At 29.3% G+C, this 16,437-nt stretch overlaps 17 non-coding genes across 17 annotated transcripts; all 17 read right to left on the minus strand.

The window, feature by feature from the left end:
- Positions 1-129: 129 nt before the first annotated feature.
- LOC145761653 (U4 spliceosomal RNA) lies at positions 130-270 on the minus strand. Its single transcript, XR_014287323.1, has one exon. It is a non-coding gene; the product is annotated as a U4 spliceosomal RNA (small nuclear RNA).
- Positions 271-1,134: 864 nt separating this feature from the next.
- Positions 1,135-1,275, minus strand: LOC145761895 (U4 spliceosomal RNA). Its single transcript, XR_014287550.1, has one exon. It is a non-coding gene; the product is annotated as a U4 spliceosomal RNA (small nuclear RNA).
- Positions 1,276-2,140: 865 nt separating this feature from the next.
- LOC145761654 (U4 spliceosomal RNA) lies at positions 2,141-2,281 on the minus strand. Its single transcript, XR_014287324.1, has one exon. It is a non-coding gene; the product is annotated as a U4 spliceosomal RNA (small nuclear RNA).
- An 864-nt stretch (positions 2,282-3,145) lies between these two features.
- LOC145761758 (U4 spliceosomal RNA) lies at positions 3,146-3,286 on the minus strand. Its single transcript, XR_014287422.1, has one exon. It is a non-coding gene; the product is annotated as a U4 spliceosomal RNA (small nuclear RNA).
- An 864-nt stretch (positions 3,287-4,150) lies between these two features.
- On the minus strand, positions 4,151-4,291 carry LOC145761896 (U4 spliceosomal RNA). Its single transcript, XR_014287551.1, has one exon. It is a non-coding gene; the product is annotated as a U4 spliceosomal RNA (small nuclear RNA).
- Positions 4,292-5,156: 865 nt separating this feature from the next.
- On the minus strand, positions 5,157-5,297 carry LOC145761829 (U4 spliceosomal RNA). The gene has a single exon (XR_014287488.1). It is a non-coding gene; the product is annotated as a U4 spliceosomal RNA (small nuclear RNA).
- Positions 5,298-6,162: 865 nt separating this feature from the next.
- On the minus strand, positions 6,163-6,303 carry LOC145761860 (U4 spliceosomal RNA). The gene has a single exon (XR_014287516.1). It is a non-coding gene; the product is annotated as a U4 spliceosomal RNA (small nuclear RNA).
- An 863-nt stretch (positions 6,304-7,166) lies between these two features.
- LOC145761709 (U4 spliceosomal RNA) lies at positions 7,167-7,307 on the minus strand. The gene has a single exon (XR_014287375.1). It is a non-coding gene; the product is annotated as a U4 spliceosomal RNA (small nuclear RNA).
- An 864-nt stretch (positions 7,308-8,171) lies between these two features.
- LOC145761744 (U4 spliceosomal RNA) lies at positions 8,172-8,312 on the minus strand. Its single transcript, XR_014287409.1, has one exon. It is a non-coding gene; the product is annotated as a U4 spliceosomal RNA (small nuclear RNA).
- Positions 8,313-9,175: 863 nt separating this feature from the next.
- LOC145761746 (U4 spliceosomal RNA) lies at positions 9,176-9,316 on the minus strand. The gene has a single exon (XR_014287410.1). It is a non-coding gene; the product is annotated as a U4 spliceosomal RNA (small nuclear RNA).
- Positions 9,317-10,180: 864 nt separating this feature from the next.
- On the minus strand, positions 10,181-10,321 carry LOC145761820 (U4 spliceosomal RNA). Its single transcript, XR_014287480.1, has one exon. It is a non-coding gene; the product is annotated as a U4 spliceosomal RNA (small nuclear RNA).
- Positions 10,322-11,185: 864 nt separating this feature from the next.
- Positions 11,186-11,326, minus strand: LOC145761830 (U4 spliceosomal RNA). Its single transcript, XR_014287489.1, has one exon. It is a non-coding gene; the product is annotated as a U4 spliceosomal RNA (small nuclear RNA).
- Positions 11,327-12,191: 865 nt separating this feature from the next.
- LOC145761710 (U4 spliceosomal RNA) lies at positions 12,192-12,332 on the minus strand. Its single transcript, XR_014287376.1, has one exon. It is a non-coding gene; the product is annotated as a U4 spliceosomal RNA (small nuclear RNA).
- An 864-nt stretch (positions 12,333-13,196) lies between these two features.
- LOC145761747 (U4 spliceosomal RNA) lies at positions 13,197-13,337 on the minus strand. Its single transcript, XR_014287411.1, has one exon. It is a non-coding gene; the product is annotated as a U4 spliceosomal RNA (small nuclear RNA).
- An 863-nt stretch (positions 13,338-14,200) lies between these two features.
- Positions 14,201-14,341, minus strand: LOC145761711 (U4 spliceosomal RNA). The gene has a single exon (XR_014287377.1). It is a non-coding gene; the product is annotated as a U4 spliceosomal RNA (small nuclear RNA).
- An 864-nt stretch (positions 14,342-15,205) lies between these two features.
- On the minus strand, positions 15,206-15,346 carry LOC145761748 (U4 spliceosomal RNA). Its single transcript, XR_014287412.1, has one exon. It is a non-coding gene; the product is annotated as a U4 spliceosomal RNA (small nuclear RNA).
- An 863-nt stretch (positions 15,347-16,209) lies between these two features.
- Positions 16,210-16,350, minus strand: LOC145761749 (U4 spliceosomal RNA). Its single transcript, XR_014287413.1, has one exon. It is a non-coding gene; the product is annotated as a U4 spliceosomal RNA (small nuclear RNA).
- Between the last annotated feature and the right edge of the window lie 87 nt (positions 16,351-16,437).

Consider the following 16,437-nt stretch of genomic DNA (forward strand, 5'->3'; position numbering starts at 1 on the left):
GAGCTCGCTGCGATTACTCGACGAAAAACCAAAGCATGTGGTATTGGTGCGATTCGAAACTTAAATCTATCAGTCAAAACCTGTCACATAAACCTCCTACATAACGGCTTTTGATTTAGAATAAAAGACTTCACTGGGAAATCTTCAGAAATTGCCTCGGCCAACGGTTTTTCACGTCGTCAGGGCGGGGTATTGGGAATAGTTTTCAACTAGCAATAATCGCACCTCGGATAAACCTCATAGGTTACGATATCGCCTCTGCGCAAAGCTATCAAAAAATGGCAAGATAACCTTTCCTATTCAAATAAAATGCTTCCTTTTGTGGTGCGCAAAAATTTTTAATCAAGGAATACACATTAAAATTTTAATTAACAAATTTGTTTGACCATTAAACATAATTATTAAGCATAGAAAACTAATTTCATTTTTGTTTAATAAAAGCACCAAAATAATAAATTGTATAACAACTATTTATCCGATACCTAACGTCGTCAAGTAAAATTTTATCTTGCTTTTTTTTATAAGTTTTTATCAAAATGCTGAAAATTTTTTTTTTAAATTTAACCACAACATAATCAAGATAAGCACAACTTTTTTGACATACATGTAAAAAAATTCACAGTTTTCCAGTATCAATAAATTTATTATTCAATTTGTTTTTACTTAATAATTTTGAAAGTTAATTTTCAGCGGTTTTGGTTATTTAAATAAAAAAAGATTATAAACCCAATAAAATTTTATCACATAAACTATGTAATTTTTAAAAATGGGAATAAATCAATTCAAAAATAACAAAGGTTTGTGTGGTAATCCAATCCGGAACCTTTCGTACCCGAGGTAAGTTTAATATACTTACCCTTATTATAGACCAACAAGTTTTTGTCGGTCGAGATTTTTTAGGTCCGTTGAATCGACACTTATAAATCTAAATCATAAAAGCCTTGGTTTTTTCTATGATATTTTTTTATTTAATTTATTAAAAAATGGTTTTATTTAAACGTGTTAGAGCTCGCTGCGATTACTCGACGAAAAACCAAAGCATGTGGTATTGGTGCGCTTCGAAACTTAAATCTAACAGTCAAAACCTGTCACATAAACCTCCTACATAACAGCTTTTGATTTAGAATAAAAGACTTCACTGGGAAATCTTCACAAATTGGCTCGGCCAACGGTTTTTCACGTCGTCAGGGCGGGGTATTGGGAATAGTTTTCAACTAGCAATAATCGCACCTCGGATAAACCTCATCGGTTACGATATCGTCTCTGCGCAAAGCTATCAAAAAAATGGCAAGATAACCTTTCCTATTCAAATAAAATGCTTCCATTTGTGGTGCGCAAAAATTTTTAATCAAGGAATACACATTAAAATTTTAATTAACAAAGTTGTTTGACCATTAAACATAATTATTAAGCATAGAAAACTAATTTCATTTTTGTTTAATAAAAGCACCAAAATAATAAATTGTATAACAACTATTTATCCGATACCTAACGTCGTCAAGTAAAATTTTATCTTGCTTTTTTTTATAAGTTTTTATCAAAATGCTGAAAATTTTTTTTTTAAATTTAACCACAACATAATCAAGATAAGCACAACTTTTTTGACATACATTTAAAAAAATTCACAGTTTTCCAGTATCAATAAATTTATTATTCAATTTGTTTTTACTTAATAATTTTGAAAGTTAATTTTCAGCGGTTTTGGTTATTTAAATAAAAAAAGATTATAAACCCAATAAAATTTTATCACATAAACTATGTAATTTTTAAAAATGGGAATAAATCAATTCAAAAATAACAAAGGTTTGTGTGGTAATCCAATCCGGAACCTTTCGTACCCGAGGTAAGTTTAATATACTTACCCTTATTATAGACCAACAAGTTTTTGTCGGTCGAGATTTTTTAGGTCCGTTGAATCGACACTTATAAATCTAAATCATAAAAGCCTTGGTTTTTTCTATGATATTTTTTTATTTAATTTATTAAAAAATGGTTTTATTTAAACGTGTTAGAGCTCGCTGCGATTACTCGACGAAAAACCAAAGCATGTGGTATTGGTGCGCTTCGAAACTTAAATCTAACAGTCAAAACCTGTCACATAAACCTCCTACATAACAGCTTTTGATTTAGAATAAAAGACTTCACTGGGAAATCTTCAGAAATTGCCTCGGCCAACGGTTTTTCACGTCGTCAGGGCGGGGTATTGGGAATAGTTTTCAACTAGCAATAATCGCACCTCGGATAAACCTCATCGGTTACGATATAGCCTCTGCGCAAAGCTATCAAAAAATGGCAAGATAACCTTTCCTATTCAAATAAAATGCTTCCATTTGTGGTGCGCAAAAATTTTTAATCAAGGAATACACATTAAAATTTTAATTAACAAATTTGTTTGACCATTAAACATAATTATTAAGCATAGAAAACTAATTTCATTTTTGTTTAATAAAAGCACCAAAATAATAAATTGTATAACAACTATTTATCCGATACCTAACGTCGTCAAGTAAAATTTTATCTTGCTTTTTCTTATAAGTTTTTATCAAAATGCTGAAAATTTTTTTTTTAAATTTAACCACAACATAATCAAGATAAGCACAACTTTTTTGACATACATTTAAAAAAATTCACAGTTTTCCAGTATCAATAAATTTATTATTCAATTTGTTTTTACTTAATAATTTTGAAAGTTAATTTTCAGCGGTTTTGGTTATTTAAATAAAAAAAGATTATAAACCCAATAAAATTTTATCACATAAACTATGTAATTTTTAAAAATGGGGATAAATCAATTCAAAAATAACAAAGGTTTGTGTGGTAATCCAATCCGGAACCTTTCGTACCCGAGGTAAGTTTAATATACTTACCCTTATTATAGACCAACAAGTTTTTGTCGGTCGAGATTTTTTAGGTCCGTTGAATCGACACTTATAAATCTAAATCATAAAAGCCTTGGTTTTTTCTATGATATTTTTTTATTTAATTTATTAAAAAATGGTTTTATTTAAACGTGTTAGAGCTCGCTGCGATTACTCGACGAAAAACCAAAGCATGTGGTATTGGTGCGATTCGAAACTTAAATCTATCAGTCAAAACCTGTCACATAAACCTCCTACATAACGGCTTTTGATTTAGAATAAAAGACTTCACTGGGAAATCTTCAGAAATTGCCTCCGCCAACGGTTTTTCACGTCGTCAGGGCGGGGTGTTGGGAATAGTTTTCTACTAGCAATAATCGCACCTCGGATAAACCTCATCGGTTACGATATCGCCTCTGCGCAAAGCTATCAAAAAATGGCAAGATAACCTTTCCTATTCAAATAAAATGCTTCCATTTGTGGTGCGCAAAAATTTTTAATCAAGGAATACACATTAAAATTTTAATTAACAAAGTTGTTTGACCATTAAACATAATTATTAAGCATAGAAAACTAATTTCATTTTTGTTTAATAAAAGCACCAAAATAATAAATTGTATAACAACTATTTATCCGATACCTAACGTCGTCAAGTAAAATTTTATCTTGCTTTTTTTTATAAGTTTTTATCAAAATGCTGAAAATTTTTTTTTTAAATTTAACCACAACATAATCAAGATAAGCACAACTTTTTTGACATACATGTAAAAAAATTCACAGTTTTCCAGTATCAATAAATTTATTATTCAATTTGTTTTTACTTAATAATTTTGAAAGTTAATTTTCAGCGGTTTTGGTTATTTAAATAAAAAAAGATTATAAACCCAATAAAATTTTATCACATAAACTATGTAATTTTTAAAAATGGGAATAAATCAATTTAAAAATAACAAAGGTTTGTGTGGTAATCCAATCCGGAACCTTTCGTACCCGAGGTAAGTTTAATATACTTACCCTTATTATAGACCAACAAGTTTTTGTCGGTCGAGATTTTTTAGGTCCGTTGAATCGACACTTATAAATCTAAATCATAAAAGCCTTGGTTTTTTCTATGATATTTTTTTATTTAATTTATTAAAAAATGGTTTTATTTAAACGTGTTAGAGCTCGCTGCGATTACTCGACGAAAAACCAAAGCATGTGGTATTGGTGCGCTTCGAAACTTAAATCTAACAGTCAAAACCTGTCACATAAACCTCCTACATAACAGCTTTTGATTTAGAATAAAAGACTTCACTGGGAAATCTTCACAAATTGGCTCGGCCAACGGTTTTTCACGTCGTCAGGGCGGGGTATTGGGAATAGTTTTCAACTAGCAATAATCGCACCTCGGATAAACCTCATCGGTTACGATATCGTCTCTGCGCAAAGCTATCAAAAAAATGGCAAGATAACCTTTCCTATTCAAATAAAATGCTTCCATTTGTGGTGCGCAAAAATTTTTAATCAAGGAATACACATTAAAATTTTAATTAACAAAGTTGTTTGACCATTAAACATAATTATTAAGCATAGAAAACTAATTTCATTTTTGTTTAATAAAAGCACCAAAATAATAAATTGTATAACAACTATTTATCCGATACCTAACGTCGTCAAGTAAAATTTTATCTTGCTTTTTCTTATAAGTTTTTATCAAAATGCTGAAAATTTTTTTTTTAAATTTAACCACAACATAATCAAGATAAGCACAACTTTTTTGACATACATTTAAAAAAATTCACAGTTTTCCAGTATCAATAAATTTATTATTCAATTTGTTTCTACTTAATAATTTTGAAAGTTAATTTTCAGCGGTTTTGGTTATTTAAATAAAAAAAGATTATAAACCCAATAAAATTTTATCACATAAACTATGTAATTTTTAAAAATGGGAATAAATCAATTCAAAAATAACAAAGGTTTGTGTGGTAATCCAATCCGGAACCTTTCGTACCCGAGGTAAGTTTAATATACTTACCCTTATTATAGACCAACAAGTTTTTGTCGGTCGAGATTTTTTAGGTCCGTTGAATCGACACTTATAAATCTAAATCATAAAAGCCTTGGTTTTTTCTATGATATTTTTTTATTTAATTTATTAAAAAATGGTTTTATTTAAACGTGTTAGAGCTCGCTGCGATTACTCGACGAAAAACCAAAGCATGTGGTATTGGTGCGCTGCGAAACTTAAATCTAACAGTCAAAACCTGTCACATAAACCTCCTACATAACAGCTTTTGATTTAGAATAAAAGACTTCACTGGGAAATCTTCAGAAATTGGCTCGGCCAACGGTTTTTCACGTCGTCAGGGCGGGGTATTGGGAATAGTTTTCAACTAGCAATAATCGCACCTCGGATAAACCTCATCGGTTACGATATCGCCTCTGCGCAAAGCTATCAAAAAAATGGCAAGATAACCTTTCCTATTCAAATAAAATGCTTCCATTTGTGGTGCGCAAAAATTTTTAATCAAGGAATACACATTAAAATTTTAATTAACAAAGTTGTTTGACCATTAAACATAATTATTAAGCATAGAAAACTAATTTCATTTTTGTTTAATAAAAGCACCAAAATAATAAATTGTATAACAACTATTTATCCGATACCTAACGTCGTCAAGTAAAATTTTATCTTGCTTTTTCTTATAAGTTTTTATCAAAATGCTGAAATTTTTTTTTTTAAATTTAACCACAACATAATCAAGATAAGCACAACTTTTTTGACATACATTTAAAAAAATTCACAGTTTTCCAGTATCAATAAATTTATTTTTCAATTTGTTTTTACTTAATAATTTTGAAAGTTAATTTTCAGCGGTTTTGGTTATTTAAATAAAAAAAGATTATAAACCCAATAAAATTTTATCACATAAACTATGTAATTTTTAAAAATGGGAATAAATCAATTCAAAAATAACAAAGGTTTGTGTGGTAATCCAATCCGGAACCTTTCGTACCCGAGGTAAGTTTAATATACTTACCCTTATTATAGACCAACAAGTTTTTGTCGGTCGAGATTTTTTAAGTCCGTTGAATCGACACTTATAAATCTAAATCATAATAGCCTTGGTTTTTTCTATGATATTTTTTTATTTAATTTATTAAAAAATGGTTTTATTTAAACGTGTTAGAGCTCGCTGCGATTACTCGACGAAAAACCAAAGCATGTGGTATTGGTGCGCTTCGAAACTTAAATCTATCAGTCAAAACCTGTCACATAAACTTCCTACATAACAGCTTTTAATTTAGAATAAAAGACTTCACTGGGAAATCTTCAGAAATTGCCTCGGCCAACGGTTTTTCACGTCGCCAGGGCGGGGTATTGGGAATAGTTTTCAATTAGCAATAATCGCACCTGGGATAAACCTCATCGGTTACGATATCGCCTCTGCGCAAAGCTATCAAAAAATGGCAAGATAACCTTTCCTATTCAAATAAAATGCTTCCATTTGTGGTGCGCAAAAATTTTTAATCAAGAAATACACATTAAAATTTTAAATAACAAATTTGTTTGACCATTAAACATAATTATTAAGCATAGAAAACTAATTTCATTTTTGTTTAATAAAAGCACCAAAATAATAAATTGTATAACAACTATTTATCCGATACCTAACGTCGTCAAGTAAAATTTTATCTTGCTTTTTCTTATAAGTTTTTATCAAAATGCTGAAAATTTTATTTTAAATTTAACCACAACATAATCAAGATAAGCACAACTTTTTTGACATACATTTAAAAAAATTCACAGTTTTCCAGTATCAATAAATTTATTATTCAATTTGTTTTTACTTAATAATTTTGAAAGTTAATTTTCAGCGGTTTTGGTTATTTAAATAAAAAAAGATTATAAACCCAATAAAATTTTATCACATAAACTATGTAATTTTTAAAAATGGGAATAAATCAATTCAAAAATAACAAAGGTTTGTGTGGTAATCCAATCCGGAACCTTTCGTACCCGAGGTAAGTTTAATATACTTACCCTTATTATAGACCAACAAGTTTTTGTCGGTCGAGATTTTTTAGGTCCGTTGAATCGACACTTATAAATCTAAATCATAAAAGCCTTAGTTTTTTCTATGATATTTTTTTATTTAATTTATTAAAAAATGGTTTTATTTAAACGTGTTAGAGCTCGCTGCGATTACTCGACGAAAAACCAAAGCATGTGGTATTGGTGCGCTTCGAAACTTAAATCTAACAGTCAAAACCTGTCACATAAACCTCCTACATAACAGCTTTTGAGTTAGAATAAAAGACTTCACTGGGAAATCTTCAGAAATTGCCTCGGCCAACGGTTTTTCACGTCGTCAGGGCGGGGTATTGGGAATAGTTTTCAACTAGCAATAATCGCACCTCGGATAAACCTCATCGGTTACGATATCGCCTCTGCGCAAAGCTATCAAAAAAATGGCAAGATAACCTTTCCTATTCAAATAAAATGCTTCCATTTGTGGTGCGCAAAAATTTTTAATCAAGGAATACACATTAAAATTTTAATTAACAAAGTTGTTTGACCATTAAACATAATTATTAAGCATAGAAAACTAATTTCATTTTTGTTTAATAAAAGCACCAAAATAATAAATTGTATAACAACTATTTATCCGATACCTAACGTCGTCAAGTAAAATTTTATCTTGCTTTTTCTTATAAGTTTTTATCAAAATGCTGAAAATTTTTTTTTTAAATTTAACCACAACATAATCAAGATAAGCACAACTTTTTTGACATACATTTAAAAAAATTCACAGTTTTCCAGTATCAATAAATTTATTATTCAATTTTTTTTACTTAATAATTTTGAAAGTTAATTTTCAGCGGTTTTGGTTATTTAAATAAAAAAAGATTATAAACCCAATAAAATTTTATCACATAAACTATGTAATTTTTAAAAATGGGAATAAATCAATTCAAAAATAACAAAGGTTTGTGTGGTAATCTAATCCGGAACCTTTCGTACCCGAGGTAAGTTTAATATACTTACCCTTATTATAGACCAACAAGTTTTTGTCGGTCGAGATTTTTTAAGTCCGTTGAATCGACACTTATAAATCTAAATCATAATAGCCTTGGTTTTTTCTATGATATTTTTTTATTTAATTTATTAAAAAATGGTTTTATTTAAACGTGTTAGAGCTCGCTGCGATTACTCGACGAAAAACCAAAGCATGTGGTATTGGTGCGCTTCGAAACTTAAATCTATCAGTCAAAACCTGTCACATAAACCTCTTACATAACAGCTTTTGATTTAGAATAAAAGACTTCACTGGGAAATCTTCAGAAATTGCCTCGGCCAACGGTTTTTCACGTCGTCAGGGCGGGGTATTGGGAATAGTTTTCAACTAGCAATAATCGCACCTCGGATAAACCTCATCGGTTACGATATCGCCTGTGCGCAAAGCTATCAAAAAATGGCAAGATAACCTTTCCTATTCAAATAAAATGCTTCCATTTGTGGTGCGCAAAAATTTTTAATCAAGGAATACACATTAAAATTTTAATTAACAAATTTGTTTGACCATTAAACATAATTATTAAGCATAGAAAACTAATTTCATTTTTGTTTAATAAAAGCACCAAAATCATAAATGTATAACAACTATTTATCCAATACCTAACGTCGTCAAGTAAAATTTTATCTTGCTTTTTTTTATATGTTTTTATCAAAATGCTGAAAATTTTTTTTTTAAATTTAACCACAACATAATCAAGATAAGCACAACTTTTTTGACATACATTTAAAAAAATTCACAGTTTTCCAGTATCAATAAATTTATTATTCAATTTGTTTTTACTTAATAATTTTGAAAGTTAATTTTCAGCGGTTTTGGTTATTTAAATAAAAAAAGATTATAAACCCAATAAAATTTTATCACATAAACTATGTAATTTTTAAAAATGGGAATAAATCAATTCAAAAATAACAAAGGTTTGTGTGGTAATCCAATCCGGAACCTTTCGTACCCGAGGTAAGTTTAATATACTTACCCTTATTATAGACCAACAAGTTTTTGTCGGTCGAGATTTTTTAGGTCCGTTGAATCGACACTTATAAATCTAAATCATAAAAGCCTTGGTTTTTTCTATGATATTTTTTTATTTAATTTATTAAAAAATGGTTTTATTTAAACGTGTTAGAGCTCGCTGCGATTACTCGACGAAAAACCAAAGCATGTGGTATTGGTGCGATTCGAAACTTAAATCTATCAGTCAAAACCTGTCACATAAACCTCCTACATAACAGCTTTTGATTTAGAATAAAAGACTTCACTGGGAAATCTTCAGAAATTGCCTCGGCCAACGGTTTTTCACGTCGTCAGGGCGGGGTATTGGGAATAGTTTTCAACTAGCAATAATCGCACCTCGGATAAACCTCATCGGTTACGATATCGCCTGTGCGCAAAGCTATCAAAAAATGGCAAGATAACCTTTCCTATTCAAATAAAATGCTTCCATTTGTGGTGCGCAAAAATTTTTAATCAAGGAATACACATTAAAATTTTAATTAACAAATTTGTTTGACCATTAAACATAATTATTAAGCATAGAAAACTAATTTCATTTTTGTTTAATAAAAGCACCAAAATAATAAATTGTATAACAACTATTTATCCGATACCTAACGTCGTCAAGTAAAATTTTATCTTGCTTTTTTTTATAAGTTTTTATCAAAATGCTGAAAATTTTTTTTTTAAATTTAACCACAACATAATCAAGATAAGCACAACTTTTTTGACATACATTTAAAAAAATTCACAGTTTTCCAGTATCAATAAATTTATTATTCAATTTGTTTTTACTTAATAATTTTGAAAGTTAATTTTCAGCGGTTTTGGTTATTTAAATAAAAAAAGATTATAAACCCAATAAAATTTTATCACATAAACTATGTAATTTTTAAAAATGGGAATAAATCAATTCAAAAATAACAAAGGTTTGTGTGGTAATCCAATCCGGAACCTTTCGTACCCGAGGTAAGTTTAATATACTTACCCTTATTATAGACCAACAAGTTTTTGTCGGTCGAGATTTTTTAGGTCCGTTGAATCGACACTTATAAATCTAAATCATAAAAGCCTTGGTTTTTTCTATGATATTTTTTTATTTAATTTATTAAAAAATGGTTTTATTTAAACGTGTTAGAGCTCGCTGCGATTACTCGACGAAAAACCAAAGCATGTGGTATTGGTGCGCTTCGAAACTTAAATCTAACAGTCAAAACCTGTCACATAAACCTCCTACATAACAGCTTTTGATTTAGAATAAAAGACTTCACTGGGAAATCTTCAGAAATTGGCTCGGCCAACGGTTTTTCACGTCGTCAGGGCGGGGTATTGGGAATAGTTTTCAACTAGCAATAATCGCACCTCGGATAAACCTCATCGGTTACGATATAGCCTCTGCGCAAAGCTATCAAAAAATGGCAAGATAACCTTTCCTATTCAAATAAAATGCTTCCATTTGTGGTGCGCAAAAATTTTTAATCAAGGAATACACATTAAAATTTTAATTAACAAATTTGTTTGACCATTAAACATAATTATTAAGCATAGAAAACTAATTTCATTTTTGTTTAATAAAAGCACCAAAATAATAAATTGTATAACAACTATTTATCCGATACCTAACGTCGTCAAGTAAAATTTTATCTTGCTTTTTCTTATAAGTTTTTATCAAAATGCTGAAAATTTTTTTTTTAAATTTAACCACAACATAATCAAGATAAGCACAACTTTTTTGACATACATTTAAAAAAATTCACAGTATTCCAGTATCAATAAATTTATTATTCAATTTGTTTTTACTTAATAATTTTGAAAGTTAATTTTCAGTGGTTTTGGTTATTTAAATAAAAAAAGATTATAAACCCAATAAAATTTTATCACATAAACTATGTAATTTTTAAAAATGGGGATAAATCAATTCAAAAATAACAAAGGTTTGTGTGGTAATCCAATCCGGAACCTTTCGTACCCGAGGTAAGTTTAATATACTTACCCTTATTATAGACCAACAAGTTTTTGTCGGTCGAGATTTTTTAGGTCCGTTGAATCGACACTTATAAATCTAAATCATAAAAGCCTTGGTTTTTTCTATGATATTTTTTTATTTAATTTATTAAAAAATGGTTTTATTTAAACGTGTTAGAGCTCGCTGCGATTACTCGACGAAAAACCAAAGCATGTGGTATTGGTGCGATTCGAAACTTAAATCTATCAGTCAAAACCTGTCACATAAACCTCCTACATAACGGCTTTTGATTTAGAATAAAAGACTTCACTGGGAAATCTTCAGAAATTGGCTCGGCCAACGGTTTTTCACGTCGTCAGGGCGGGGTATTGGGAATAGTTTTCAACTAGCAATAATCGCACCTCGGATAAACCTCATCGGTTACGATATCGCCTCTGCGCAAAGCTATCAAAAAAATGGCAAGATAACCTTTCCTATTCAAATAAAATGCTTCCATTTGTGGTGCGCAAAAATTTTTAATCAAGGAATACACATTAAAATTTTAATTAACAAAGTTGTTTGACCATTAAACATAATTATTAAGCATAGAAAACTAATTTCATTTTTGTTTAATAAAAGCACCAAAATAATAAATTGTATAACAACTATTTATCCGATACCTAACGTCGTCAAGTAAAATTTTATCTTGCTTTTTCTTATAAGTTTTTATCAAAATGCTGAAATTTTTTTTTTTAAATTTAACCACAACATAATCAAGATAAGCACAACTTTTTTGACATACATTTAAAAAAATTCACAGTTTTCCAGTATCAATAAATTTATTTTTCAATTTGTTTTTACTTAATAATTTTGAAAGTTAATTTTCAGCGGTTTTGGTTATTTAAATAAAAAAAGATTATAAACCCAATAAAATTTTATCACATAAACTATGTAATTTTTAAAAATGGGAATAAATCAATTCAAAAATAACAAAGGTTTGTGTGGTAATCCAATCCGGAACCTTTCGTACCCGAGGTAAGTTTAATATACTTACCCTTATTATAGACCAACAAGTTTTTGTCGGTCGAGATTTTTTAGGTCCGTTGAATCGACACTTATAAATCTAAATCATAAAAGCCTTAGTTTTTTCTATGATATTTTTTTATTTAATTTATTAAAAAATGGTTTTATTTAAACGTGTTAGAGCTCGCTGCGATTACTCGACGAAAAACCAAAGCATGTGGTATTGGTGCGCTTCGAAACTTAAATCTAACAGTCAAAACCTGTCACATAAACCTCCTACATAACAGCTTTTGAGTTAGAATAAAAGACTTCACTGGGAAATCTTCAGAAATTGCCTCGGCCAACGGTTTTTCACGTCGTCAGGGCGGGGTATTGGGAATAGTTTTCAACTAGCAATAATCGCACCTCGGATAAACCTCATCGGTTACGATATCGCCTCTGCGCAAAGCTATCAAAAAAATGGCAAGATAACCTTTCCTATTCAAATAAAATGCTTCCATTTGTGGTGCGCAAAAATTTTTAATCAAGGAATACACATTAAAATTTTAATTAACAAAGTTGTTTGACCATTAAACATAATTATTAAGCATAGAAAACTAATTTCATTTTTGTTTAATAAAAGCACCAAAATAATAAATTGTATAACAACTATTTATCCGATACCTAACGTCGTCAAGTAAAATTTTATCTTGCTTTTTCTTATAAGTTTTTATCAAAATGCTGAAAATTTTTTTTTTAAATTTAACCACAACATAATCAAGATAAGCACAACTTTTTTGACATACATTTAAAAAAATTCACAGTTTTCCAGTATCAATAAATTTATTATTCAATTTTTTTTACTTAATAATTTTGAAAGTTAATTTTCAGCGGTTTTGGTTATTTAAATAAAAAAAGATTATAAACCCAATAAAATTTTATCACATAAACTATGTAATTTTTAAAAATGGGAATAAATCAATTCAAAAATAACAAAGGTTTGTGTGGTAATCTAATCCGGAACCTTTCGTACCCGAGGTAAGTTTAATATACTTACCCTTATTATAGACCAACAAGTTTTTGTCGGTCGAGATTTTTTAAGTCCGTTGAATCGACACTTATAAATCTAAATCATAATAGCCTTGGTTTTTTCTATGATATTTTTTTATTTAATTTATTAAAAAATGGTTTTATTTAAACGTGTTAGAGCTCGCTGCGATTACTCGACGAAAAACCAAAGCATGTGGTATTGGTGCGCTTCGAAACTTAAATCTATCAGTCAAAACCTGTCACATAAACCTCTTACATAACAGCTTTTGATTTAGAATAAAAGACTTCACTGGGAAATCTTCAGAAATTGCCTCGGCCAACGGTTTTTCACGTCGTCAGGGCGGGGTATTGGGAATAGTTTTCAACTAGCAATAATCGCACCTCGGATAAACCTCATCGGTTACGATATCGCCTGTGCGCAAAGCTATCAAAAAATGGCAAGATAACCTTTCCTATTCAAATAAAATGCTTCCATTTGTGGTGCGCAAAAATTTTTAATCAAGGAATACACATTAAAATTTTAATTAACAAATTTGTTTGACCATTAAACATAATTATTAAGCATAGAAAACTAATTTCATTTTTGTTTAATAAAAGCACCAAAATCATAAATGTATAACAACTATTTATCCAATACCTAACGTCGTCAAGTAAAATTTTATCTTGCTTTTTTTTATATGTTTTTATCAAAATGCTGAAAATTTTTTTTTTAAATTTAACCACAACATAATCAAGATAAGCACAACTTTTTTGACATACATTTAAAAAAATTCACAGTTTTCCAGTATCAATAAATTTATTATTCAATTTGTTTTTACTTAATAATTTTGAAAGTTAATTTTCAGCGGTTTTGGTTATTTAAATAAAAAAAGATTATAAACCCAATAAAATTTTATCACATAAACTATGTAATTTTTAAAAATGGGAATAAATCAATTCAAAAATAACAAAGGTTTGTGTGGTAATCCAATCCGGAACCTTTCGTACCCGAGGTAAGTTTAATATACTTACCCTTATTATAGACCAACAAGTTTTTGTCGGTCGAGATTTTTTAGGTCCGTTGAATCGACACTTATAAATCTAAATCATAAAAGCCTTAGTTTTTTCTATGATATTTTTTTATTTAATTTATTAAAAAATGGTTTTATTTAAACGTGTTAGAGCTCGCTGCGATTACTCGACGAAAAACCAAAGCATGTGGTATTGGTGCGCTTCGAAACTTAAATCTAACAGTCAAAACCTGTCACATAAACCTCCTACATAACAGCTTTTGAGTTAGAATAAAAGACTTCACTGGGAAATCTTCAGAAATTGCCTCGGCCAACGGTTTTTCACGTCGTCAGGGCGGGGTATTGGGAATAGTTTTCAACTAGCAATAATCGCACCTCGGATAAACCTCATCGGTTACGATATCGCCTCTGCGCAAAGCTATCAAAAAAATGGCAAGATAACCTTTCCTATTCAAATAAAATGCTTCCATTTGTGGTGCGCAAAAATTTTTAATCAAGGAATACACATTAAAATTTTAATTAACAAAGTTGTTTGACCATTAAACATAATTATTAAGCATAGAAAACTAATTTCATTTTTGTTTAATAAAAGCACCAAAATAATAAATTGTATAACAACTATTTATCCGATACCTAACGTCGTCAAGTAAAATTTTATCTTGCTTTTTCTTATAAGTTTTTATCAAAATGCTGAAAATTTTTTTTTTAAATTTAACCACAACATAATCAAGATAAGCACAACTTTTTTGACATACATTTAAAAAAATTCACAGTTTTCCAGTATCAATAAATTTATTATTCAATTTTTTTTACTTAATAATTTTGAAAGTTAATTTTCAGCGGTTTTGGTTATTTAAATAAAAAAAGATTATAAACCCAATAAAATTTTATCACATAAACTATGTAATTTTTAAAAATGGGAATAAATCAATTCAAAAATAACAAAGGTTTGTGTGGTAATCTAATCCGGAACCTTTCGTACCCGAGGTAAGTTTAATATACTTACCCTTATTATAGACCAACAAGTTTTTGTCGGTCGAGATTTTTTAAGTCCGTTGAATCGACACTTATAAATCTAAATCATAATAGCCTTGGTTTTTTCTATGATATTTTTTTATTTAATTTATTAAAAAATGGTTTTATTTAAACGTGTTAGAGCTCGCTGCGATTACTCGACGAAAAACCAAAGCATGTGGTATTGGTGCGCTTCGAAACTTAAATCTATCAGTCAAAACCTGTCACATAAACCTCTTACATAACAGCTTTTGATTTAGAATAAAAGACTTCACTGGGAAATCTTCAGAAATTGCCTCGGCCAACGGTTTTTCACGTCGTCAGGGCGGGGTATTGGGAATAGTTTTCAACTAGCAATAATCGCACCTCGGATAAACCTCATCGGTTACGATATCGCCTGTGCGCAAAGCTATCAAAAAATGGCAAGATAACCTTTCCTATTCAAATAAAATGCTTCCATTTGTGGTGCGCAAAAATTTTTAATCAAGGAATACACATTAAAATTTTAATTAACAAATTTGTTTGACCATTAAACATAATTATTAAGCATAGAAAACTAATTTCATTTTTGTTTAATAAAAGCACCAAAATCATAAATGTATAACAACTATTTATCCAATACCTAACGTCGTCAAGTAAAATTTTATCTTGCTTTTTTTTATATGTTTTTATCAAAATGCTGAAAATTTTTTTTTTAAATTTAACCACAACATAATCAAGATAAGCACAACTTTTTTGACATACATTTAAAAAAATTCACAGTTTTCCAGTATCAATAAATTTATTATTCAATTTGTTTTTACTTAATAATTTTGAAAGTTAATTTTCAGCGGTTTTGGTTATTTAAATAAAAAAAGATTATAAACCCAATAAAATTTTATCACATAAACTATGTAATTTTTAAAAATGGGAATAAATCAATTCAAAAATAACAAAGGTTTGTGTGGTAATCCAATCCGGAACCTTTCGTACCCGAGGTAAGTTTAATATACTTACCCTTATTATAGACCAACAAGTTTTTGTCGGTCGAGATTTTTTAGGTCCGTTGAATCGACACTTATAAATCTAAATCATAAAAGCCTTGGTTTTTTCTATGATATTTTTTTATTTAATTTATTAAAAAATGGTTTTATTTAAACGTGTTAGAGCTCGCTGCGATTACTCGACGAAAAACCAAAGCATGTGGTATTGGTGCGATTCGAAACTTAAATCTATCAGTCAAAACCTGTCACATAAACCTCCTACATAACAGCTTTTGATTTAGAATAAAAGACTTCACTGGGAAATCTTCAGAAATTGCCTCGGCCAACGGTTTTTCACGTCGTCAGGGCGGGGTATTGGGAATAGTTTTCAACTAGCAATAATCGCACCTCGGATAAACCTCATCGGTTACGATATCGCCTGTGCGCAAAGCTATCAAAAAATGGCAAGATAACCTTTCCTATTCAAATAAAATGCTTCCATTTGTGGTGCGCAAAAATTTTTAATCAAGGAATACACAT

This window comes from Corella eumyota, chromosome 7, assembly GCF_963082875.1.
Source record: "Corella eumyota chromosome 7, kaCorEumy4.1, whole genome shotgun sequence".
NCBI classification, from domain to species: Eukaryota; Metazoa; Chordata; class Ascidiacea; order Phlebobranchia; family Corellidae; genus Corella; species Corella eumyota.